The following is a 27,206-nucleotide window of genomic DNA, read 5'->3' as shown; positions in this document are numbered from 1 at the left end:
AGTACTCCAGTTTTCTGGAAATCTCCAGGACTAAGGATCACTTAAGAATAGACTGTACCTGCTGGAGTTGGATTTTCTCTTTCATAATAGACCTGAAATTCCTGGAGCATTTGCTAAAACTAATTCTGTGGCAAGAAAAATCATTACAGTTCGTCAGTTACCTAATATGTAGTTGAGATAATGAATCTGGTTACATTTGAATATCAGACAAAGGTGAGTTGACTCACTCCTTGCGATAGCAGAGATAGTGAGAAGAAAGAGTGTTGCTGTTGTAATGGGGAAGTTGGCTTCTGAAGAGGCTGTGGAGGTAAGATAAGTAGCTTTATCATTGCCAAATTCAATTGCATTTAATAGTGAGAGCCATAGCTGAAAACATCTTGAACATAACTGAACCACTAAGTAAGCTCATGGGCAAACAAATAGACTTGGGTCATCTACCATGTAAAATTCATGTGGATAGTCATGTGGATAGTGGATAGGTCATTTGAGATTAGGAAGACTTGAGTTCAAATCCAGTGAACCTTGGGCAAGTCCCTTAACCTCTTTCAATATGTTTTCTCATCTGTAAAATGGGAATAATAATAGCACTTACCTCAAAGTGTTATTGTGAGATTTAAATAAGGTAACACATGAAAATAACTTTGCAAACCTTAAATATATATAATTTCTATGTGTTTATATAGAAATTAACATAGATTATATAATATGCATATTATATATTAGCTCATATGTTATATAATGTGCATATTATATAAGCTAATATATAATATGCACATTATATAATATGTTAACATATGTAAATTAAGTATACATAATTTTATATAGCAATATATAAATGCTAACTATTAGGAAAAGACACTGAGATTGAATCTTGAAATATCTTAAGAAGAGTACAGACAAAGCCTTGAGGTAACTCTACAACAGATGGAAATAATAGACATTTGTAAAACTGTGACTGGATGTTATATTCAACCAAGATCACCTTTTTTAGTGAATGAGATCAATGTATCAAAACATTTAAGCTTCTTAGGATGCTTGCAGTCATCACCTGAAATGTATAATTGATATACAATGTGTAATTAATATACACATTGATCATTATTCAATGTTTCTTTAGCATATATATATATATATACATACACACACACATATATAGCATACAATGTGTGACTTTTTTCTGGCTACCATTTTTTTGTGAGTCTTTAAGCCCACCACCATGATATAAGAAAAGCACAAATGCTTTATGTTTCTTGTTGTCCCCTGAAGAAGTGAAAAACACATATAAGACTTTGCTTACAAGAAGCCATGAATAACTCCACGGCTAGGCCTCTCTTCAAGTCAATCATCATTTAATAAGTGCTTATTCCTGTCAGAGTTAAGTGCTGGGGATAGAGAGAAATGCAAAAACATGGCCCCTGCCTTCATGAAACTCACATTCTAATGAGGGAGACAACATATAAACAAATAGGTGTACACACATGCATATACATATATAGTCATTTATATATGTGTATGTATACATACATATATGGTAGAATGAAAGGTAATAGATGAAAGGTAATCTCAAAGAGGAAGGTAGCAGCAACTGGGGGGAGAGGAGGAACCAGGAAAAGTCTCCTATAGAAGTTGGGACCAAAGCTATTCTTTAAGATAGGGGTGGGGAACCTGTGGACACGAGGCCACATGTGGCCCTCTAGGTCCTGCTTTAAGGAAACCAGGCAGACTAAGGGCAAGAGGTGAGGATTGAGACATTCTAGGCATGAGTGATAGCCAAAAGGAAGGGACAAAGGAGATAAAATGCTGTCTCCATTTTTCCTTCAACCATCCAGCTGGCAGCCTCTTCCCACATATACCATATTGTTGCAAAATGGAGCACATGGTTATAGAATGTGAATTCTTGGCAACTCAAATCCAGTGACTATAGGACCCACTTAGGACACTTATGTTAAGCTGTAAGTAGTGAGAGTTCTCATGCCTTTGTCAAGTAAATAGAGTTTGACAGTTGGAAAAAAAAACGTTTAAATTATTTTCCTTGATGTTAAGCAGAGTCCTTATACAGGAACTGACATGTTCCCTGTTTGCTATGCAACTGCATGTAAGATTGTGAGATAGAAAAACCTCTGAGCGTCCCTTAAGTACTTGCAGAGATTCCCCCTGCACTTAATTTTACCTTTATTAGCTATCTTTCTCTAAGATGGTGCTGGAGACAAACAATAACTCAAATATATGCTAAGCCATATATTTTTGATAGATATCTGAATTTACAGTTGACTCAGTCTCTGTATTTAATAGTATGTGTATATACATAGATATACACACAATTAACTATAGATATGGATATAATAAGAGTAACTAGCACTTTAAAGTTTGCAAAGCACTTTACATGTTATCTCATTTTATTCTCAGAACAACTCTGTGAAGTAGGTGTTATTATTATCTCCACTTTACAAATGGGGAAACTGAGGCTGAGAAAGGTTAAATGACTCACCTAGGGTCACATAGTCAGTAAGTATCTGAAGCAAGATTTTAACTCAGGTTTTCCTGACTCCAAAGCCACATTCTACCCACTGTGTTAACTAGATGCTTCAAATGCTTGTTATTAGATAGCACATGCATACTCACACATGTTTAAACAATCTTTATTTAACATCGTTTGGACACCATGATTTAAGATGAACATTGAAAAGCTGGAAAGTGTCCAGAGGAGCTCAACCAGGATGATGAAGGAACTTAAGACCATTTAATATGAGGATTAGTTGAAGGAACTGGGCATGTTGAGTCAGAAGAAGAGAATGAATGCAGAAGAAAAACAGGTTTCTTCAAGTATTGAATGGGCTTTCACATAGAAGAAGGATTAGACAGTGTAGAAGAAGAAACAGTGGGTCAAGGGCAGCAAGGTAGCTCAGTGGATAGAGCACTGGTCCTAGGGTCAAGAGGACCTGAGTCCAAATTTGAACTCAAATTCTTAGTAGCTGTGTGACCCTGGAGAAGTCACTTAACACCTTTGCCTCCCCCCCAAAAAAAGAAAGAAAGAAACAACAGGTCAAAGTTTCAGAAGAGGTCAATTTCAACTTCACGTCCAGAAAAATTAAGAATACAAAATCTATTAACAAATTGTCTTAATAGGTACCTGGAACCCCCTTCATTGGAGGCCTTCCTGCAGAGGTTGGAAAACCACTTGTTTTGATGAACATTTACTATGTGCCAGGTACAATGTCTAAGTGCTGGGAATACAAATGCAACCAAAAAGAAAGACAGTGCCTGCCCTCAAAGAATTTACATTCTAATGGGGGAAGACAACACATAAAAGGGAGTTAATGTGGGGAATGAAGTTACATGGCTGGGGTGTGGCAGAAAAGTCCAAAATATAGTCTAGTGAGAAATGAAGATGTGATTGGCCTTGGTGCCCTCCTTGAATGGGAAGAACCATCAAATCAGGAGTGATTTCAGGGGCAGAGGGTACTTCAAGGTGAGAACTCCAGGGTTGAATTGATCTACTTTGAAGAGGTTTCTGGGACTTCACAGAGACATCCATAGTGAAGCCTAGTGAGAAATGAAAAATGTTACTATGTTAAAGTAGGGACCCCTTTCATTTATGGATCTGCCTTTTCAATTCTCAAATTCTGTGATTCTTGGATTCCATGATTGGAATCAAGAAGGCCTGTAAACTTTAAATACCATATAAATTTCATCATCATCATTACATTACTATTATTTTAAATGCATTTAAAGTGATGAACATAGTAATAGAGTTACATTGCAACATGTTTGAATGTTGAATAAATGTTTAATAGCATAATTTGCACACGCAAACTGAGAAAATTTTGCCTACCTGTCACATTCCTGAAATGTCTAAGTGACTTCACTAGCAAGCCTCCCACTCCAAGGATTCATATAAATATAGATAAATCACTAGCTGCAAGGCCATGTATGATAAGCCTGTGAGGATGACCACTAATCCTTTTTTAGCCTGCACAACCAACTGTAATATCTAAAGACCACAGGCCTTAGTCTAGGTAAAATGTCTTCTTATTAATTTAAATAATGGAAAGCCCAAATTTGAAGTGGGGAAACAGGGAACTGGAAATAAAAACTTAGACATAGAACTCCTACAAGTATAAAAACAGAGACTGAGGTATGTGGAATGGTGCTTACCATCTTATAGATGTTGCTTCTTGATTTTGGATATAAGCAGTCAATACAGGATACCTATAGGCCTAAATAAAATGAATGTGTTTTCTTCTGGAAGACAAAAGTAACACCTATCAAGGGTCATTAGGCAGCTGAGTTCCTCTACTCTTAATTAGTCTGAGGACCCAGGTGGCCATATCACATTGAATGAAGTTTATTATATTAAATAAGTTGTATTTAGCATGCTATGCTTCTCCCCATGTCCAGGAAGCAGTTGGTGAGATAAGGACTTATGCATCAGCATTATTCATCTTCAAAGAAATAAACGATCCCATTGAAGCTAATGAGATCATCAAGGGAGAGGATATAGAGGGAGAAAAGGGCCCAGTTCAGAACCTTGAAGGACCATCTCCTACTGTATGACCTCAAGTTTACCACACAGCAATACATACAAAATAACGGAGAATAGGCCCACATACTAGGAAACTTCAGCATAGAAACCGATACTCCCAAATCCTCAATTGACTCATTTCCATGATTTACCCCTCCACCCCACCACAGCTAAATACAGAGATGGTGATAACCTTGATCTTGCCATCACTCACAATTGTTCCACATCCACATTGAAAAGTTCATAAACTCTTGGGAACTCTTAGTTTCCTTTATCTGAACATAATCTATTGTCATTCCACCTCTCCCTCTGCCCTATTAGCTCCAGATCTGATATTTCACTGAAAACAATCGAGACCATTTACAGAAAGCTCCTTGTCTCCTTTTGAATGTAACTCGGATGTCTTCTGCCACTATTTCTTCTTCACACCTGTTTCACATAAAGAGATGTGCCAAGTGATCCATTCCAAATTCTCCAGCAGACTGCCCCCTCTGTCATCCCTATATTTCACTAATCTTTCCATTGCCTCAGGTGTACTGCTTACCTACTGCCTACAAGCATGACAATGTCTTCCCCACCTTCAAAAAGAAAAATCTTCATTGGGGCTGCTAGGTGGCGCAGTGAATAGAGCACCAGCCCTGGAGTCAGGAGGACCTGAGTTCAAATCTGACCTCAAACACTTAACACTTAATAGTCGTGTGACCTTGGGCAAATCACTTAACCCCAATTGCCCAGCCTTCCCCCCTCCAAAAATAAAAAAAAAATTCTTTGTTTAACCTTCCACCCCCTATATCTCTCCTCTTTTTTATGGCTAAACTCTTGAGGTCATCTAATGGGTACCTCCACTTCCTTTCTTCAAACTCTCTTTTTAATTCTTTGCAGTCTGACTTCTAACCTCATAATTCAATTGTAACTGTTCTTTCCAAAGTTACTAATGATTTTTTAATTTACACAAATAACTTCTCAGTCCTCATCCTTCTTGGCCTCTTTGCAGTCTTGACACTATTGATCACTCTCTTCTATTTGATGCTCTTTTCTCAGATTTTTTGGACACTTTCTCCTGGTTCTCCGTCTCCCAGCTGACTATTCCTTCTCAGTTTCCTTTGTGGCATCTTTATCCTGGCAATGCCTGCTGACATTAAGATCTGTCCTGGACCCTCTTCTCTTCTCCCTCTATAGTATTTCACTTGGTGACATCATCAAGTCTTCTGGGTTAAATTATCATCTTTAAACAGATGACTCTCAGATCTACTTGTATCATCCTAACCTCTCTCTTGAACTCTAGTCTTACAACTCCAACTACCAATTGGACATTTTGAATTAGATGTCCTATAGACATCTTAAACTCAACATATACAAAGCTGAACTCATTTCCCCACCCCCACCCCTCCACCTAACTCCCCTATTAATATTAAGGGTACCACTCTCCTCCCAGCTGCTAATCCTCTCCACCTAAGCGCCATCCTTAACTCTTCATTCTCTTTCACTCTGTGCCCTCCACCCCACATCCAACCCGAGATCAAATCCAGTCATTTCTACCTTCATAACATCTTTTGTATGCATTCCTTTCTCTCTTCTGATTTTGCCACCACCATAGTCATCAACTCATGCTTGGACTATTGAAATAGGCTACTGGTTGGTCTGCTTGTCACAAGTTTCTCCCCACTCCAGTCTCTCCTCCCTTCCACTACCAGAGTGATCTTCCTAAAGCACAGATCTGATCATATCACCCTCCCTGTTCAATTAACTCCATTATCTCCCTATTACCTCCAGTATTAAAGATATAATCCTCTGACTTTTATAACTTGGTCCCTTCCTAGCTTTCCAGTCTTCTTTTAGCTTTCTCCTGTCCACCTACTCTATGATCCAGTGATACTGGTGTCCTTGCTGTGCCTTGAATAGAAGGCTCAGTCTCCCAACTCAGAACATTTCTTAGTTTCCCTGGCTTCCTTCAAGTCCCAGCTAAAATCCTATCATCTACAGGAATCTTTTTCCAGTGCTTTTTAATCTTAATGCTTTCTTTTTGAGATTACCTCCAATTTATCCTGTATATATCTCGTTTGTACATAGTTGTTTACATGTTGTCTCTGCTAGATAGTGAGCTACCTAAAGAGCAAGGACTATTTTTGTTTTACTCTGTATTCCCATCATCTAGTGCTGAGCCGAGCACATAATAAGCACCTAACAAATGTCAGTTGATTGGCTGACTGACTCACTAATCACATCTCTGACCCTGGGTTACTAGCCTCTGACTCATTACATCTAGCCATCACCCCCTCTCCACTCCTCATTTTTCAAAGTTTAGGTTATCCATTTGTATGTGTCTCTAAGTCATTGCTACAAATCAGGACTTATTTTTCTTGTTTTGGAGAAAATATGAACTACCTCACCTTCTTTCCTTTTCAGTAGGTCCCCAGGTTATCACTCTTTGTGACATTAACATACCTGGATTCTTTTGATGTCTATCTCCATTCCTCCTACCAGCAGGTCACACCCAGGCCCTCAGCAACACAAGGTGTGCTCTCATCTCAGGGATCTTGAATGGAGTGCTCCAGATCCCCAAACACAATCCCTTATCTCCCATCCCTTCCACTTCCCTATATCAGCAGAAACTAATCTCACCCAAGCTGGATCTTCCAGTTAACTAACTCCTCCTTTTTTTTAACTAGTTTATTTAATCTCCCTTGGCTTCACCAGACTCCCCATTCAGCCATTTAAATGATGTCCTAACTTACTACAACAATAAACTCTCATACCTTGTGACCTTTGATCATGTAAGTTGTGCCAATTCCTAACCTTGCTCCAGACCTCTTTTGGGGCTTCTTTGTTGTTGTTCAGTCATGTCTAACTCTTTGTCAGTTAGGGTTTTCTTGGCAATGGTACTAGAGTGCTTTGCTATTTCCTTCTCCAGCTCATTTTACATATGAGGAAACTGAGGCAAACAGTGTTCACACAGCTAGTAAGTATCTGAGGCTGGATTTGAACTCAGGAAGATGAGTCTTCCTGACTCCAGGTCCAGTACTCTATCCATTGTGCCACCTAGCTGCCTTTTGGACTGCAGAGTATAGCTATTGGAAAATGTTAAACCATTAACAAGGTCACATGCTCATTGCTCCCAGAAACTAAGCATCTTTTCTAAAGATCATTTGATAGAATTCATATCCCAGACTCTCCTCTTCTCCTCAGTGGAACAACAGGTAGAGAAGAGGATGTGCAAATCACCCCAAGAAAGCTCAAATTGTAGCAATAAGTCCCAAAAGACTTCAGTAAACTTTGTTGGGTTTTCAGAGAATTTACCCAGCTTTTCTTTAATTTGATTGAGATCCAAAATGGTGAATGAGACATGCACTCTAGTTGTCCCACCAGACAAGAGAGGTGCTTCCCTTAAGAGAAAAAGTTCTGAAGGTTCTATGGGGACAGGGGCTTGGAAAGGGAGATTGGAAGTCCCACTTCCTGTGAGAGAGTGACTGGGGGGTGCTGGCTGAACTGGATGAGATTGCAAGACTGGGGGATCTGGCTGGCAAGGGGGAAAGTCAGCTGGCACCTGAGAAGTGGGAGAGGTCAGAAGAGGAGATACCTCTATGACTGCCTTGGGGGTAGGGCCTGAGAGCTGAGTGGGTATTGCCTCACGGGGAGGGGCCACAGAGGGAGGTACTTCAGCCTGACCAGTGGCTGGGACATGAGAAGGGGTCCCTGAGAAAGAAGGGGCCATGCTGGGAGATGCAGGGTAGGAGACATGGATGGCATAGGAGACAGGAAATAAGGGGTGTTGGGCTAGAGGAAAAGGGAAGGGGAACCAAGGGGCTGGGGTAGCTGCCTCAGTGACCTGAGCAGGAGTTGCTGAGGGGGGACGGGCTGGGGCTGAAGTCATAGGAAAAGGGTCATTTAATTGGTCCCTATTGCCCCTCTGTGGAGGGGCTCTAGCTTCAAGCATTTCAGTTTTTCCTGAGAAACTTGTTCTGAGAAAGTTAAACAAAAGCCATTAAGTAGGCAATTTCTATCCATCTTTCTTCTCTGTGACAGTATGATTCTAACTGCAAGAGAGTATTCTCTTTTAAAGTCCCCAAAACAGGCCATGATTCATCATCTTTTAGGCTATACCTAGGCCAAACAGTGTTGCAAAAAAAAAAACAAAACGCCAACTTTTCCTTTTTTAGATTTCCAGAGAAACTAAATTTTTTCCAATGTTGTAAAAGACAACCCAAAGGCGAACTTTTAGGAGCTACAGGCATAGGGCCTGGGAGTCCCTTCTTCCATAAAGGAAGGTTTGAGAGTAAGCCTAGAAAGACAAACAAAAAAACACAAAAAAAGTACCTGAAGTTTTCCCAGTTCTCTAGCACCAAGAGAATTGAAAGAATATGACTTATACTTCCAGATGGGGCGTCTGTCCTTATCTTCCATTCTTCAGAAACTATGTACATGCCCATGTTCTCCAAAATAACCAAATAGGACTGAAAACTTGAGGTCAGGCTGAGCACAAAACAGCCTCCTAGCTGTCTGACCTAATGGGGCCTGAGAGGTCAGGTCCGAAAAAAACCATACACAGACACAGACACACACACACACACACACAAACTCATAAAACAAAAACAAACAAACAAACAAAAAACTTCACTTTCAAGGTACTAGGGAAAGAGAGAGGCTTACGTAACCTTCCAGTCCTGGCTGGAGAAGAACTCAAGATTAGCAGTGTTTCCCGATCTCAGGGAACCATAAAAATGAAGATGTTACCCACTAAGAGGGTTAGGGTTGCTCTGGAGACCCCAAAATACCAACATGCCAGGTCCTGCTGAATGAATTCAACTCAAGTCTTCTCAGCCAAAGAAAAGTAAAATTTATTAAAAGTTTGCTTGCATTAGACACAGAGTAAGTCTGTGCTAGGTCATTCTATGGCACTCTCACTCTTCCATGATGCTCTCTCTATTCTATGGCCCTCTACCTATTCCATGGCATTCAATTGCACTCTCACACCACATGGCATGAGATAGGGTTTTATACACAGAAGGTTGTGGGAGGAATCTAGGGGTGGTCTAGAGGAGGACTTTGGGAGGGTCTTCCAGAGGAGTTAATGAGGTCAATGAGTGATTAAGGGTGGGAAGCCACCTGGAGACCACAAACAATGGTCAGCTAGGCCAGTTCAAGGGTGGGAAGTCTAGTAACAGACTTGCTTCATCAAATCAAGAGTCCAAGGGAGTTTCCCAGAGCCTGTACCTCAAGGACTCAAGGAGAGCTCAAGGGGGCTCCCAGAGGCCATACCTCATCAATATGACCTGGCAACTTCTGCAGGTTCTGCACCCTCTACTTCATCAGCATCCACAGCTACTGAAGACCAAGAAAAGGAAGTTGTCACCACCAAAGACCTTGGTCCTGTCAAATGAGTCCATATCAAAAACATATATGGTTTTATTCATATAAATTACATTAGAGAGCATCACTGATGGGGTGATGGGACCTGGACCCCTAAAAGGAAATGACCATGTCTTTGAAAGCAACCTAGTCCCTGAATTTCCCTCCATATTTCAGCAGTCCAGACTACTGGTTTCTTACCCAAGACATCTGGCCTACCCCAGCCCACCTAGATATTTGACTCCTTTCACCAGTACCAGGATGTCTGATATCATTTTTTTTTTAATTATAGGTTAGACAGATTCTTTTTAGAATCATTGACTCTATTCTGCAAAGGATCTTAGATATCACCTTTTATAGGTGAGGAAAGTGAGATCTATAGAAATTAAGGAACTTGACCAAGTTCACCCAGATAATAATTGAAAGAGTTAGAATTTAGGTTAGGTGGCACAGTGAATAGAGCACTGGCCCTGGAGTCAGGAGGACCTGAGTTCAAATCTGACCCCAGACATTTAACACAAAAACTAGCCATGTGACCTTGGGCAAGTCACCTAACCCCAATTGCCCTCCCTCAAAAAAAGCAAAAAAAAAAAATAGTTAAAATTCAAACTTAAATCCCCACTATACACAAATATTCATTGTAGCACTTTTTATTCTATTGTTGAAAAGCACTGGAAACAAAGTAAATACCTAGCAATTGGGGGATGACTGAATGAAATTCAGTATGTGAATATAATGAGGTATAATTGTAACCAGAAGAAATAACTAATACAAAGACTGTAGAGAAATTTGAGAAGACTTGTTTGAACTAATGGAAAGTGAAGTAAATAGAACCAAGAGTATAATTTATATGAGATTATAGCATTCTCAGTTGAATGATGATCAAAATAAAGTAAAGGAAAAACACTGAACAAGAAAAGGGAAACATGTCAGGGTTCTTTTGGGATTAGGGTAAGGTATTAGGAAGTTACAGGATGATTAGTAAGAACATCAATAATTTTTTTTTCCTTAGGGATTCAAATTAGACCCTTCTGACTTCAAATCTATGCACTTCAATGATAAACAGCTGTCAACTAGTGAGGACATGACCAAACTGTTCTGCCATGGAAGCTATTTTTCTTCCACTGTATGACAATGTGTCCCCCATCACTCTGTTCCAGAGACTTTAAAAGCTCTTCAGCTGCAACTGCTTCCAAAGTGGGTGTTACTTATTTCCTGTTGATTATCTGCTTCCTAATCTTGACATCTTTGATAACTTTTCATTTTACTTTTGGGCAGGCAATTCTTTTGCTATAAGCCTGAAATACTGCTTCTGTGTATCAGTGAAGGAGGCTGTTGCTTTCTTGTCACCCATGTATCACTAACATTGTAATTATTAGTATTCCCCCAAGGCTCACTCTTCTGTTCTTCTCTTTACCATTCGAATGGCCTCACTATCATTTCTAAATTCCAAACTGATCCAGCCAGAGTCTTTTACCTAATCTCCTATTACATTTCCTCCAGGGACCTCCAGCTACTGCCAGCACATGTTAGCTCAGAAGTATCTCAAAGTTATCATGTTCAAAAAGAAAGCTATCTTTCTCCTGCAAATATGGTTTCCTCTGAACTTAAGTTTCTCCATCAGTGGTATCACTCTTCCTTTAGTCACTCATCTTTGATTTATCTTTCCTTAATAATAACTCACTTTTATATATCACTTTAAGGTTTGCAAAACATTTTCCTTACTGCATCATATACAAAAAACTAAGGCTAAGCATTATTATCCCCACTTTGCAGATGAAGAAACTAAATTACTAGAGGGTGGGAGGGGGCAGATTAAATGTCTCATCTACATTCACATAACTGTTACGTGTTTGAGGTAGAGTATGCAATTTGGTCTTGACTCTGAAGTCTAGTACTTTTTGCTCTTATGTCATGTTGCTTTGTGTCAGTTACCATGTCCTTTCAATTCTTCCTTTGAACATGTTTCTTCAATGTATTTCTTCCTCTCTGTTCCTGCTGCTCATCACTGTCCATGCATACCCACCCAAATGTCAGGCCATTGATATTTGGATGACTGCAATATCCTTTAAATTGGCTTCCTTACCCCATTCTCTCACCCCTTGAATTCACCTTGCACAACACATTCCAAAAACATTGTTTACATTATTTTATCTCTGATCTATATTGTATATCTACAATGGTTCCTTATAAGCCTTTTACATCAAGCTTGAATCAAGCACTGATGCCTTTTGTTTTCATATTACAATCATTTGTAGATATGCTCCATTACCATCACCTATTATACTTCTACTATAATAAAGAAAACAAGTAAAGCCAACCAACTATACTAGGGGTGGGGAAACTGTGGTCTCAAGGCCACATGTAGCCCTCTAGGTTCTCAAGTGTGGCCCCTTGACTGAATACAAACTTCAAAGAACAAAAACACATGTGGCCTCAAGGCCGCAGGTTTCCCACCCCTGAACTATACCCTACTGTTGTGATTCCATTACATAATGACCAAAGTAAATGAAATACTCTATAGCCATACATGGTTCTAAACCACTTCAGCAAAAGGAGAGAGGTTCTCATCTTTCAAGAACCACCATGATTGGATTCAACTTTATTCCTAACTACTTTTAGTCATGAACCCCCTATTTCATTTAGGCTGATTTTTCTCCTTACCTCATAAATAAACCATACTTTTTTTCTCATTTGTATGCCTTTATTAATTTTGTCCTTTTTGTCTATCCTTTGTCCTCCCTCCCCCATCTAAATCCCATTCATTATTCAAAGTTCACCTTAATTTCTTGCACTTCCATGAAGCCTTCCTTGATTACTCAAGCCTACAATGATCTCTCATTTTGCTCTTTTAGCACCTAACTCCCACAATCACTAGTAAGTTGGTTCCCTAGTGGGTGGCTGACTACTTATCCCCTTAGGGTTCCACAGGGTAACTCTAAGAGGCTGGAGATGGTTTTCTAATACTGTTGCTCATGAGCCAAAATTTGGCATGCTGTTGATTTCCAGGCAGAGTTAATTGGGTTTTTTAAAGGCATGTACTAAAATGGTTTAGTAAGAACAGTTGGTATAAATACATCACCCCCAAACCTAGGACACATTCTCTCACAAGCACATTAAAAAGTCCAGAGAAAGTAGGCTTGAGCCCATTTTATTTTAGAATTAAGTATATGGAACATAAAATACAGCATAAAAATGAGAAAATAAAAAAAAATACTCAATACATTAAAAAAACCAATAAATTCTTTATTGTGGGTAATTTTTTGAGAGAGACTAAGGGGCCAGAGAGAGATACTGGAAAAGAAAGGAAGAAAAGTGCTTTGGGGACACTTAGAGCATTCCCAGAGCTTCCTTATCTAATTCTAGTCAACCACATGTTCTAGCTCAATTTAAGCATTTTGAGTATGACAACGTATTCCCCTTGTTGGGTGCTAAGAAGGAATACTGATGACTCAATTGACTTTTCCTAGGAGTTTTCTTTCTGGGATCTTTTTCAAGAGGTGATTCGTGGATTCTTTCAACCTCTATTTACCCTCTGGTTTTAAAACAACAAGGCAATTTTCCTTGAGAATTTCTTGAAGGATGATTTCTAGGTTCTTTTTTGATCATGGTTTTCAGGTAGTCCAATAATTTTTAAACTATCTCTCCTGGATCTATTTTCCAGGTCAGTGGTTTTTCCAATGAGATATTTCACATTGCCTTCTATTTTCTCGTTTGTTTGGATCTGATAGTATCTTGATTTCTCATAAAGTCACTAGCTTCCATTTGCTCCAATCTAATTCTGAAGGAATGATTCTCTTCAGTGAGCTTTTGAGATTCTTTTTCAATCAGGCAAATTCAGCTTTTTAAGGCATGCTTCTCATTGGCTTTTTGAGCCTCTTTTATCATTTGAATTAGTCTATTTTTTAAGGTGTTATTTTCTTCAGTCAGGATGTTGACTCTTTTCATGATTTTCTTGCATAATTCTCATTTCTCTTCCCAATTTTTCCTCCACTTCTTTTATTTGGTTTTCAAAATCCTTCTTAAACTCCTCTGTGGCCTGTAATAAATTCATATCCTCCTTGGAAGCTTTTGGTGCAGGAGTTCTGACTTCATTGTCTTCCTCCTGTTCCATGCTTTGAACCTTTTTGTCTCTGAAATAGGAATCTAAAGTCGGATTGCTGTGCTTCCTTTGCTTGCTCATTTTACTTGACTTTTGAGCTTTTTGCCACAGTAGAATTCTGCTTCTAGAGAGGAGAGCTTTGTCCCAAATTGCTGGGGTTTTCACAGCTTCTGGAGCTATTATTTGGCTGCCTTCCCTGAAGCCTCCATTGGCTCTGGCACCTGGTCACGCACCCCAGGACCTCCGCCCTAGACAGCAATCCAGATCCAAGCAGGTTAAAGCAAGAGTGATTACCCCCTCAGACTGGTTGCTGGTCCCCTTACAATCTGCAGGCCAGGAGCTCTGAAGCAGCCATGCAGCTGTGGCTGTCATGCCTCAGCCACTTCTTCCTCTGGGGGTAGAGGCCAGACCACACTCCCAGACTCCCTGTTCTCAAAATCTACACTGACCTCTCATTTTGTCTTTGCCATTTATGGGTTGATAATTCTGGAAACCTCCACAGCTGCTGGTGATCTACTCTCCCGAAGGTCCCTCTAGCTGCAGCTGGTCAGCCTCCCTGAGGCTAAAACCTTGGGCTCACTCTGAGCTGGGCTCTGCTCCCAGTGTGCTGTGATTAACCCTTCCTGTCCACCTGCCAGGCTGCCTTCAATGGAAGATTTGTTTCTCTCTGTCACTTTGTGGGTTTTGTAGCCCTAAAGTTTGTTTAGAGTCATTTTTATAGGTATTTGAGATGGTTATGGGGGGAGCACAGGGAGTTTTCCTGCTTCTATGTCACCATCTTGGCTGTGTCCCCCCCTCCCGACTCAATTGACTTTTAAGAGAGTGATCCATATTTAACTGATCCTTTCTATTTTTCTGTTAGCCTTATGTTAGAGGGTAGATATGGGGATTTATTGCCCTTTCCCATCTTAGCCATATGATATATGTGAGAGGGTGGGAAGGACTCATCTATGTTTATCTGAACTGGGTCTCTGGTTGCCTTTTTCATTCTTTTATTTATTTGTTTGCTTGCTTGTTCATTCATTTCTTTTTAACATTTATTTATTTTTAACTTTTACAAATAAGTATTTCCTGGTAGAGCAAGAACAGAAGTATAAACTATTCTCCCAAACCATTATCCTCTATCCCCTTACCATCTTGGTCCCTGGGGAAAGTGGGTTAAAACCTTAAGCAGATCCTACAAATGTTCACCCCATCAACTTTGCTTCCAAATTTGGAATAGCAGTTGGATGAGTTATTGTCATTCCCTTTTATATGCCTTCCATCCCCTTCTATGCTGTGTTGAGTGGGTCTTTGGGGATTTTGTTCCTTACCAGGTTTGGCCTAGAATTAATTTCATCTTCTGTACCTCTAGTGGCTCACTTTTTAGACCTTTCAAACCTCAGAAGGTCCCAGACTAATGAAATACTCTTAAGAACAGGAAGAACAAATGCAAAGAGACAGAGAACAGAGACTTGTATTCACAGTCTTATGTGGAACTACGCTGGGATATTAAGACCTGAGATCTCTCTCCCTACCCAGGAACTTAAGGAACATCTTTCCTTGAGAGATTTTATTGTATTTTCTGTTTTGCCTCAGTGTAGGCAATCAAACAGTGTTCCTGAGATGGACATACTCAGTTTTAGAGACAAACTCATAAATTCAAAAAGTTGGGGATCCTAGGTCCATGGGTGAGAGCTGTCTGGATCAGGCAAGGAGACTGAAATGCTTTTGTTGCTAACCCTTGGCTGTACTGTGAGAAATGGTAAACAAAACATTATTTGATCTCTTTCCCCAACTCTCACCCCTACTACATGTTTTAACTACTTCCTTATATTTGTCCAACTGACAGTTATAGAGGAAAGACAAAAAATGGAGAGAGAGAAGGAGATAATGATGGGACAGTGAGAAATGGGAAAAGAGAATATTCTCAGGAAGGAGACACATACAGAGTGACAAAAACAGGCACACACAGACACAGGTGGGTGAGGAGTCTGAGGAGAGAAATAGAAAGGAAAGAGAGATCAGAAGAAAGGGAATGTAAAGAAGAAGAGGAAAGAGAAAAACCAAAATTAAGTAAGAGAAAAAAGGCCAAATATCACCCTAACCATTGCAATAACCCTAACCTCTCTCATAGGATGGATGCCACCTGCCTTAATCCAGCTGCTAGGAAAAGAGGACATCCAAAGTAGAGGTTCTTAACATTTTTTTGGTGTCATAAACCTCTTTAGTTGAAGTTTAGGGACCCTTTTGAAAAATAATGTTTTTAAATGAAAAAAAAAATAGGATTGCAAAGGAAACAAATTATATTGAAATAGTTATTAAACATATATAAATATATTAAATACGTAATGTTGTTTGTGTGTGTGTGTGAGTAATTGAGGCAGTTAGGTGATTTAGAGGATGGAATGCTGGGTCTGGAGTCAGGAAGACCTACGCTCAAATCTGGTCTCAGACACTTATTAGTTGTATGACACTGGACAAGTCACTTAAATTTTGTTTGCCTTGATCCACTGAAGAAGGAAATGGCAAACCATTCCAGTATCTTTGCCAAGAAATCTCATGAACAATAATGGTGTGATATGGTCCATGGGGTCACAAAGAGTTGGACAGGACTAAACAACACACACACACACACACATACACACACAATTACACAATTTAAAACAGTAGAATAATTTTTAGGGGTTCTTAACTTAGTGTCAATAAACTTAAATAGGTGTGTGTATATCTAATTTTTTTCCTCTCTTAAATAATATTAACACAACAGCTCAATGTAATCTTTTTCTATTAACTAGGGCCTTAAAATATACCTTTTTTTTTTCTCCCTTTCTGGAGGTGCTAAGGAGAATGCCTTAGTCTAAAGTGAATAGCTTTTGTCATGTTTTACAATTCACCTGGGTTGTGGGCAATAAAATAAGTCATCTCATTTGAAATTCTGATGAGCTCTCCAGCCCTAGACTAGGAAATAACTTGTCAACTTCAAAATTTGCTTTTTTAAATAAAGATTTATTTGGCCTTGAAAGCTTATGGTTTTTCCTGTACATAAAGAAATAGCTTAAGTTTTAAAAATTTATTTTGAAACCTTCCAGATGTCAACAAATTTATTAGTCATGTCTAAAAGTCTCTTTGATATGCAAAGCCCGTCTGCTTGTATTATCTTTTGTTTTCTGAAGATATTAGAATTATATCAGGGGCACCTAGGTGGCTCAGTGAATAGAGCATCACCCTGGAGTCAGGAGGACCTGAGTTCAAATCTGAGCTCAAACACCTAACATTTACTATCCATGTGACCTTAGGCAAGTCACTTAACCCCAATTGCCCTTCCAAAAAAAAAAAGAAAAAAAAGAATTTTATCAACCAATATGCCTAAGAGGTTATATCAGAAACAGAATTATTTTTCCACATAAGATTAGGAATAAATGGGATTGATCAGTTTTCATAGTTTCTCAGTTACTCTTAGTAAGCCTTCAGGAGAAAGCAGAATGGTATAAGGACTCCACTGATTCTGGAGTCAATGGATTTGAGTTCAAATCTCATCTCTGTACTTACTACCTGTATCACTTAGGGGAGAAATATGAAAAAATAGCATTGTTGGAGTGCTACCAACCAGATTAACATGTAATTGGACATTATAAACAAAAAAAAAATGAAAATACACTACAATTCAGATAAGATTAAATATGTGGTTTTCTAAGTCAATATGCTACCTGCAGTCTGCATTGGTGGAGGGCAATTTTCGCATGAGAAATTCCCTATATCAGTACAATCACAGGTCTTAACTATACACACATATATGTATGCATATTTATCTAATAATATGCATAAGTTGTGGGGTACAGGGACCCCAAAAATCCCCTACCCCAAAATTAAAAGCCAGAGGGTCTCCAGGTAAGGACAGGAAATTTTTATTCAGTTCTTGTGAGAAAGGGGAATTCTTTCCACCAGTTACAGGAGGCAAAGTAAGATTTTTATACTCTAAAGCAGTCAAGTCGCCTCTCTCCACTGTCCCTTACTTCCATTGGCTGGGAGGTGGGTTTACAATATGAGCACAAAATCTTCTCCAAAGACAAGGAACAAAGAAGCCAGTCACTATCTCTCAGTGGCTGGTAGGTGGGCTTACAGTCTGGGCATGAAAAAGACAAAGAACAAGGAAACGGGGTATAGCCAATCCAAGTGTACATATTCTTATTGGGCAAATGCTAAAGTGAAGAAGGGAGAAGGGTTCCTAGAGATTTCTAAAGGGCTTAAGGCTGATTGACAGTTGTAAAGAAGGGGGAAGGAGAAACCAAACTCAGACCTGTTCCCACAAGAAACCTTACTAGATTTTAGAATATAGTCTGATAAGTTTTCACCTCTCCCACTCATAGGGAATGGATATGTGATTTAAATGTAATTCCAGGTGAGGAAATTCCCCCCACCTACACAGACTGAAACTATTTTGCAATATATATAGCTTTAAAGAGTTATTTAGAACACCAAGTGCTCTTTTGTGTGTAAATATGATTTTATCTATCATGACTTTAAACATCTATTTTAACTGTTGCTTTATCTGATTTGGAGGATTGAACTAAAGCATCATACATTTTGTTCCCTCACTTTAACATTGCTTGCTCTAATATTTCTTTCTCTTATGGTACTGAAGAGGGTCATCATAAAATAATAAGTAAGGTTAGGGTTAGGGGTGCTCAAGATCCCAAAATACGAAGACACCTGGTCCTGCCAAATGAATTCTACTCAAGTCTTCTTTCAGCCAAAGAAAAGTAAAGTTTATTAAAAAGCTCTTAAGGAGCCTTGGTATCTGTAAGGCTTGTATTGGACAAGCGGGCTTGTATTGGACACAGAGCAAGTCCATGCTAGAAAATTCTATGGCACTCTCATACACATGGAGGCAAGATGGGGTCCTATATACAGAAAGGTTGTGGGAGGAATCTAGGGGTGGTCTAGAGGAAGAGTTTGGGGAGGGTCTTCTGGAGAAGTTAATGAGGTCAGACTCCAGTAAATGAGTGAAGTTGCTGGAGGCTACCTGAAGATGACAGACAATGGTGGGCTAGGCTAGTTCAAAGATGTAATAGTTGAGGATTAAGGGTGAGGACTAGCTGGATAATGGAGGGCTAGTAACAGAGGTTTGGGCCCAGGCACAATGAAAGGCTTATGGCCTCAGGCAAATGCCTCATCAAATTGGAAGATTCAATTAGAGTTCAAGGGGGTTCCCAGAGCCTGTACCCCATCATTACTAATTCTTGGATTTTGTTGTTTAATCTATTCTGTAATTCTTTTCTATTTATTGATAAGTTTAGTCCATTCAAATCAGATCCATGAACATATATTAAGCACATACTATGTGCCAGTCACTGTATTTAAGGCTATAATTATTACCTGTTTTACCTTCTATCAAATCCCTTTATAATACTTTTATTTATAGCATCAGGTACTTGTTACTTGTTTTACTTGAAATAATACACTGTTGCATTAAAAAAAAAACCTCCCCATTTACTACTCAGCTCATATCTAGATCCTTATAAATAAAAAATTAAAAATCCCTGAATGTTACCTTTTAAAAAATTCTAATTCTTCTATATGTCACCAACAAAACCCTGCAAGAAGAGATAGTAAGAGATGCGCCATTTAAAATAATTGTTGATAGTATAAAATACCTGGGAGTATACCTATCAAAACAAACCCAGAGGGGGTGGCCAGGTAGCACAGCGAGTAAGAGCCCCGGCCCCAGTGTCGGGATGACCTGGGGATCAAATCTGGGCTCAGACACTTAGCACCACACCCAGAAATAACTGGCCTGTGTAACCTTGAGCAAGTTACTTAACCCAGATTGCTTTGAAAACAAACAAACAAACAAACCCAGGAACTACATGAACATAATTATAAAATACTTTTTATGCAAACAAAGTCAGATTTAAATAATTGGAAGATATTAATTGTTCATGGGTAGGCAGAGCTAATCTAATAAAAATAACAATTTTTACCTTAACTATTTATTCAATACCATCCTAATTAAATGACCAAAAAAGGATCTTACTGAGCTAGAAAAAATAATAACAAAATTCATTTGGAAAAACAAAAGGTCAAGAATATCAAAGGTATTGATGAAAAAAAAAAAGTAAAGGAAGGAAGCTTAGCAGTGCCAGATCTTAAACTATATTATATGGTAGTAATCAGAACTAACTGGTACCAGCTAAGAAATAGAAAGGTATATTGGTGAAACAGAGGAGACATACAGGAGCAAATGATTATAGTAACCTTGTGCTTGACAAATATAAAGATTTAAGCTTTGGGGATAAGAATTCATTATTTGATTAAAAACACATTGTTGGGAAAGCTGGAAAGCAGTCTGGCAGAAAATGGGCATAGACCAATATCTTATACTATTTGCCAAGATAAGCTTAAAATGGATACATGACCTAGATATAAAGAGAGATATCATAAGAAAATTAGAATATCAAACATATTACCTATCAGATTTATGGATAGAGAACAATTTGTGAATAAATAAGAGATGGAAAGCATTGTAAGATATAAATGGATAATTTTGATTACATTAAATTAAAAAGATTTTGTACAAATAAATCTAATGTAGCCAAGATTAGAAAGAAAACAGAAAATTAGGCGAAAATTTTTAAAGACAGTTTCTCAGATAAAGGTCTCATATCTCAAATATATAAAGAATTTTGTCAACTTTATAAAAATATGAATTATTTCCCAATTGATAAATGGTCAAAGGATATGAAGACAGTTTTTGATGAAAAAATCAAAACTAGATATAGTCACATAAAAATGCTCTTAATCACTATTGATTAGAGAAATGGTAAGTTAAAACAAGTTTGAGATATCATCTTACACCTATCAGACTGGCTAAAATGAAAGAATGAGAAAGTGACAAATGTTGCAGGGTATGTGGAAAAATTGGGACACTAATTTACTGTTGGGGGAACCGTGAACTGATACAACCATTTTGGAGAACAATATGGAATTATGCCTAAAGAGTTTTAAAACTGTGTATACCCTTTGACCATTACCAATAGTATTACCACTATTAAGTCTGTTTTCCAAGGTGATTAGAGAAAACGAAAAAGAACTCATATGTTCTAAAATATTTGTAGCAACTCTTTTTGTGGTGGCAATAAAAGTTGAGTAGATGCCTTTAAATTAGGGAATGGTAAACAAGTTGTGGTATATGATTGTGATGGAATACTATTGTGCTATAAGAAATGATTAACTTTTTTGATTTTTAGAAAATCATGTAAAGACTTGTATGAAATAAGAAGAGTGAAATTAACAGAACCAAGAAATGCTGTACACAGTAACAGCAATGTTGTTACAAGAACTGCTTTGAATGAGTAAGTCATTTAAGTATCATAAATACTCAAATCAACTACAAAGGACCTATGAAGGAAGATGCTATCTACATCCAGATAAAAAATTGATAAATAGATGTATGTTATGTTTTTACATATATACACACTTCTCTATCTAATAGTAGCCTTCTTTGGGGCAGAATGGGAAGGGAGGGAGAAAAAAAGAAATAAAGAGTGCACAGAAGAGAACAAAAGAAAACTTTGAAGGAAGCACAGAAAAGTAAAACACAAAAAAGCTTTGAAAATGTTACATAATATTTATTACATAGGTTTTTTTTAAGCAAACTGTGAAATGGAAATTCATGGCTTTATATTGAATTCTCTTTTTATCTTGTACTGTGTACATGGAAAAATTATTTTTTTGTTTTTTTGTATTTAAGTTCAAAATGAATAATTTTTAAAAACCTAACCCCAGTTTTCTCTCTCTCTCTCTCTTTTTTTCGACTTGGAGAAAATTGATCACAGTCAAGCTCACACACGTACAATCCTCCCACCAAATGCAACCCAGATTCAGATCATTTGATTCTATTTTTACTAATAAAAATGTTAAATACTTCTCATTTCTATGTTTTAGAAATACTACATACTATGTGTCATAGTATTATACTACATACCTTATTGTACTGAGACTATATAGTTCAGGAACCAAACTCTCTATCCTCTTAGCTAATAGCTTACATCTATAGTGCTTTTATTTCAAGAAATATTAATTCACTATTCCTCATTTTCTCCCTCCTTTCTCTAGGAAACTTCTAAATAATATGTGTTTATATGGTTACCTCATAAATATTCTCTCTTTGCTCTCCCAGCGACCCTCAGACAAAGTGAAACTTCTAAGAGGCAACAGTCTTGTCTCCTTATTGAAGAATATAGAAACTGAGGGTTCACTTAGCACACACTGAGCAAGCTATTTAGATTCCAGTTTTCATTGGTTAAAGTAATTTCTTCACTGAGAGTTACATATGCCAATGATATCATAGGTATGAATCCTCAATTCCCCCCACTCATAGACTTATTTACCTTTTATAAGTTTCTCTTTCTTCTTTAATTCATATTTCAAACGCTTTTGTCATTTTTAAATTTTTTTCTTCAAGCATATCTGGCTTTGCAGGATATGCTATTTTTCCTGGCTACAAACTAATTTTCCTTACTTCACAGTCTGTAATATTCCAGTCTTTCCTTTCATTTATAGTTATTGATGAGTGATACAGAAGATTTGTGTGTGTGTGTGTGTGACTTGCCTAGGATCACACAGCTAGTAAGTGTCTAAGGCTGGATTTGAACTTGAGTCTTCCCAACTCTAGGTCTTGCTCCCTATTCATTGTGCCACATAGTTGCTCATTGTAACCCCATGGTAGTTATTTATCATATTAATTATATATGTAATGTATTATATATTATACATTCTATATAATTCTATATACAATATATAAATACTTACATATAATACATATTATAGAATTATATTAAATAAATAACATATTTTCTATTTGTTTCAATCTTTCTCTTGGCCTTTATGTAAAGTTTTCCTTGTGATGACCTCTTTGTTTTCCTTTTTTTCTCTTCATTTTGCTCTTTTTCTTTTATATTATTTGGCCCATTTATTGCTGTTTTGAGATGGAGAAGGTCTGAAACACGATGGTAGGTGGCACAGTGGATAGAGAACTGGCCTTGGAGTCAGAAGTACCTGAATTCAAATCCATCCTCAGATACTTACTAGCTGTGTGATCTTGCCACTTAATCCTGATTGCCTTGAAACAACAACAAAATTATGATCAATCACTAAATCATCTTGCTGAAGTCTCTACTCACCTTAAATTTCTTTTCCCTTTTCTCCCAGAATCAAATGAGATAATATTTACAAAGAACTTATTACAGTGCCAGGTACATAGTAGCTGTTTAATCAATACTCGTTCACTCCCTCCTCCCCATTTCAGAGTCCTCTTCCCCACCTCTCTCTACAAGATACTTGGTTTCTAGAGTTTTCAAGGAACCCCAGAGTTTGACCAGGACTTCAGAGATCATTTTATCCAAATCTCAAATTTAATAGATGATGAAACTATTTTCTCATATCTTAGTACCTCCTGTCAAGAAGAAAGGGAAAGCTTATAGGTCTCTAAAATCTTAATGTAAAATAAAATTGTCACCCTTCTGAGATATTTTTGTATTTAAAAGAGAACAGTAAGAATGTAGACTTTTTGAATACTTTGGTATCTATGACTTTTTTATTTTTCGGACAAAAGTCTTCCTAGAAGCCCTCAAGCTCTACTGTATGATTAAACATCTAGTCCATCTACTTCTAAGGACTGCCCTGACTATAGGAAATGTCTGAGGACATAATATGTGTGGGGAGGAATTAGAGTCTGGGCTGCTATGATTTTTGCCATAGCAGCCCTTCCTTATGTTTCAATTCCAGATTTATTAAGCACTTGCTATACACTAGATGCTAGGGATACAATGATTAAGTTAAAATCCCTGCCCTCAAGGGTCTTATATTCTCCTGGGAAGGAGAAAGGGAGAAATGTAACAGGCATACAGCAAAGCATAAAAAAAAAATACAGGGAGTGATTAGGCACAAAAGAGAAGTCAGACAAACTTTTCTAGGAATGTTTGAGGAGAGAATACAAAGTTGGACTCAAGGAAGGATAAATGAAAGATGTGGCACTTAAGCTGAGTATTACATCGGGCTGCATGAAATTTAGTCTGGATCTGACCAGTTTTTAATGACTTTTCCCATGCATCTATCCAAATCCTGTCTGAAGCCACTGAATTCTCATCTATAGACTAAACTCTGGCACAGAATATGAAGTCAGGAGGGCTAGGTTCAAATCCCTAGTTGTATGATCCAGGACAGGTTACTTAATCTCTCTCAGCCTGAGTTTTGTCATTTATAAAAGAAGAGAGCTAGACTCAGTAGTATCTAAGGCCTTTTCCACTTCCAAATCTATGATCTAGTGATCAGACCCATGAGCAGAAATGGCTATTACTGGGGTTATAGAATTGACTCCAAGGCTAATAACCCATGAGAAAATAACTGAATGTTTGATGCTCTCAGAGAAGATATTTTCTGTGTATCATGTGTACTAATTCCCACTGTGGACTCTGGGGAGAGAGGTAAATGAGTATGTATGACAGGTTTCAAGGGAGATAAGCAAATGACAAGCAATAAGACAAAAGGCAGGATCAGACCCCTTGAATTTGAGTTACATATTATGTAATAACTAGAGAGTTATTTAGTGATCTTTGTTGAGTTGTACCAACATGATAAAAACAATGATATTACCTAACTTAATGTACATATTTGGCAAGGAACTATTTTGTAGAACCAGACAAAGCAATAATAAAATTCATTGGAGAAATAAAAAGGATAGAGTATCAATGGAAATAAGAAATTACAAACAAAAGTGGTTTAACATTACTGGAATTCAAACTATATTATAAATCAATAGCCATCAAAATGATTTGGTACTAGTTTAAAAAACAGAAGTTATTGAATATAGGAATATAATATTTGATAAACCTAAGAATATAAATTATTAGAGAAAAATCTTTTAAATAAAAATTCCTGAAGATACTGTGAAGCTGCTTGGTAAAAGTTAAGTTTAGACCAACATCTCACACCATATACTTTAGTAAATTAAAAATCAATACACAATCTAAACATAAAAGTATGTCAATAAAAAAATTATAAGAGAATGAGAGGACATACTCTTCAAACCTATAGCTAAGGGAAGAATTCTAAACCAAATGGGAGACTGAGGAAATAAAAAGAAACAAAATAGAAAATTTCTATCATATAAAACTTAAAAGCTTTTTACAGAAGTAAAATTAACTAGGAGAGAATAAGAAGAGAAATCGTGTAATGGGAAAGATGCTTGTATCAACTATCACTGATAAAAATCTTTTTGTTTGTTTTTTAGAGGGCAATTGGGGTTAAGTGACTTGCCCAAAGTCACATGGCTAGTAAGTGTGTCAAGTGTCTGAGGCCAGATTTGAACTCAGGTCCTCCTTACTCCAGGGCCGGTGCTTTATTCATTGAGCCACCTAACTGCCCCAATAAAAATCTTATATTCAGGCTATATAAGAGGCTGCAAGATAAGTGGTTAGAGAACTGGTCTTGAAGCAAGGAGTTTCTATATTCAAGTCTTGCCTCTGACACATACTGGCTATATTACCTTGAGTAGGTCACTTAGTTTCTTAGTGTTCTAGACAATTCTCTAAGGCTACAGAGTGCACATTTACATGATATCTCATGGATGTGTGCATTCCTTACAACAATATGGATTGCAATTAACCTATAAGTGCCTATCTGATGAAAACTTTGTGCATATCTTCCCATAAATCAGCCATAAGGGATCCACCCAGTATCTCAGGGGCCTTCGCCTTCTCTTGACATTATGCTACAACACATGACACCAATGGTGACCAGTTCTTTTATTATGACTTTATTGCTATGCGACTGGACCATCTTTTTTCCTTGTAACATAATTCTCTCATTACATCCCTTGCACAGTTTCTCCTACATAACTTTTTACTTGTCAGGTGCTAAAGTCTGGTCACATCAACAAAGTGCCTATCCATTGTTCTTTGAATGATCCTTAAAGTAAATCCTCAGGAGACTATGACTCTTAGTCACCATTTCACTAGGAGAATACTGGTGTTTTTAAAAGGCTCTTTCTTAGGGACAGCTAGGTGGCACAGTGAATTGAGTATCGGCCCTGGAGTCAGGAAGACCTGAGTTCAAATCCAGCCTCCAACAATTGACATACTTACTAGCTTTGTGACCTTGGGCAAGTCATTTAACCCCAATTGCCTTGCGTTATCCCCTCAAAAAAAAGCAAATAAAAGGTTCTTTCTTAACTGGAAAATAATATGGCAGAAACTAGGCACAGACCAACATCTTACAATACACACCAAGATAAGGTCAAAATGAGTACCTGATTTAGACATAGAGGGTGACACTATAAGCAAATTAGGAGGGCAAGGAATAATAATTTACCTGTCATATCTATGGAGAAGGAAAGAATTTATTTATTTATATATTTTTTGCTTTTTGGAGGGCAGTTGGGGTTAAGTGACTTACCCAAGGTCACATGGCTAGTAAGTGTTAAGTGTCTGAGGCCAGATTTGAACTCAGGTCCTCCTGACTTCAGGGTGGGTGCTCTATTCACTGTGCCACCTAGCTGCCTCCAAGAATTTATTTATTAAGAATTTTACAATACACACAGTGCCTGGCACATAGATACTTAAGAAATGTTTTTTGACTTTGACTCTGATGATATGAATCCAAATCTGGCCTCAGACATGTACAATTGTGCAATCTTATTCAAGTTACTTAACCTCTGTCTTCCTCAGTTTCCTTATCTATACAATGGAGATAATAATTACACCCACCTTTTAGAGTTATGAAGACAAAATGCGATGGTATTTGCAAAGTGCTTTGAAAATCTCTAAGTACTATATAAATACAACTATATGTAAATATAATCATCATCATCATCATCATCATCCTTATTGTAACCTTTAAATGATATCATTTCAAAGACTCTGTTCTAGGACCTGATGACACTCAATATCATACACAAACAAAAATATCTGAGGGACTCCCTACATCTAAGAAATTGATTTGGATTTTGTACTTGGCAACTTCTTTGATGGTGGCAAATGCCTTTGGTGAGTATACATCTAATTTATGTCTTGCACATTAGTAATGAGAGGTGATCAAACAAAGTTATCTATGTTGTCCTTTCTCTTAAGGAAGCTTCCGTGATTTTTCACATATGCATGGGAGACATCTTTTTGGAGACTCCAAGGTGGCATTTTGTTCTATTGAATCAAAAGCTTTTTATAGTCAATAAACAGTACAAACAGTGGGATTTTGTAT

The 27,206-nt window shown here is 37.7% G+C and overlaps 2 long non-coding RNA genes across 2 annotated transcripts; one reads left to right on the top strand and one right to left on the bottom strand.

Moving 5' to 3' along the window:
• The first annotated feature begins 225 nt into the window (after positions 1-225).
• LOC138153000 (uncharacterized) lies at positions 226-26,969 on the top strand. Its single transcript, XR_011166266.1, has 3 exons — positions 226-307; positions 21,200-21,304; positions 26,867-26,969. It is a non-coding gene; the product is annotated as an uncharacterized lncRNA (long non-coding RNA).
• Positions 2,624-7,144, bottom strand: LOC138152833 (uncharacterized). The gene is made up of 3 exons (XR_011166208.1): positions 6,968-7,144; positions 4,156-4,217; positions 2,624-3,543 (listed from the first exon to the last, which is right to left on the bottom strand). It is a non-coding gene; the product is annotated as an uncharacterized lncRNA (long non-coding RNA).
• Positions 26,970-27,206: the final 237 nt, after the last annotated feature.

This window comes from Petaurus breviceps, unplaced genomic scaffold (genome assembly GCF_028583685.1).
Source record: "Petaurus breviceps papuanus isolate PSGF00001 unplaced genomic scaffold, PetGlider_PUasm1.0 90977, whole genome shotgun sequence".
NCBI lineage: Eukaryota > Metazoa > Chordata > Mammalia > Diprotodontia > Petauridae > Petaurus > Petaurus breviceps.
The sequence above is the reverse complement of the archived record's forward strand: the minus strand, read 5'-3'. Positions and strand labels throughout refer to the sequence as shown.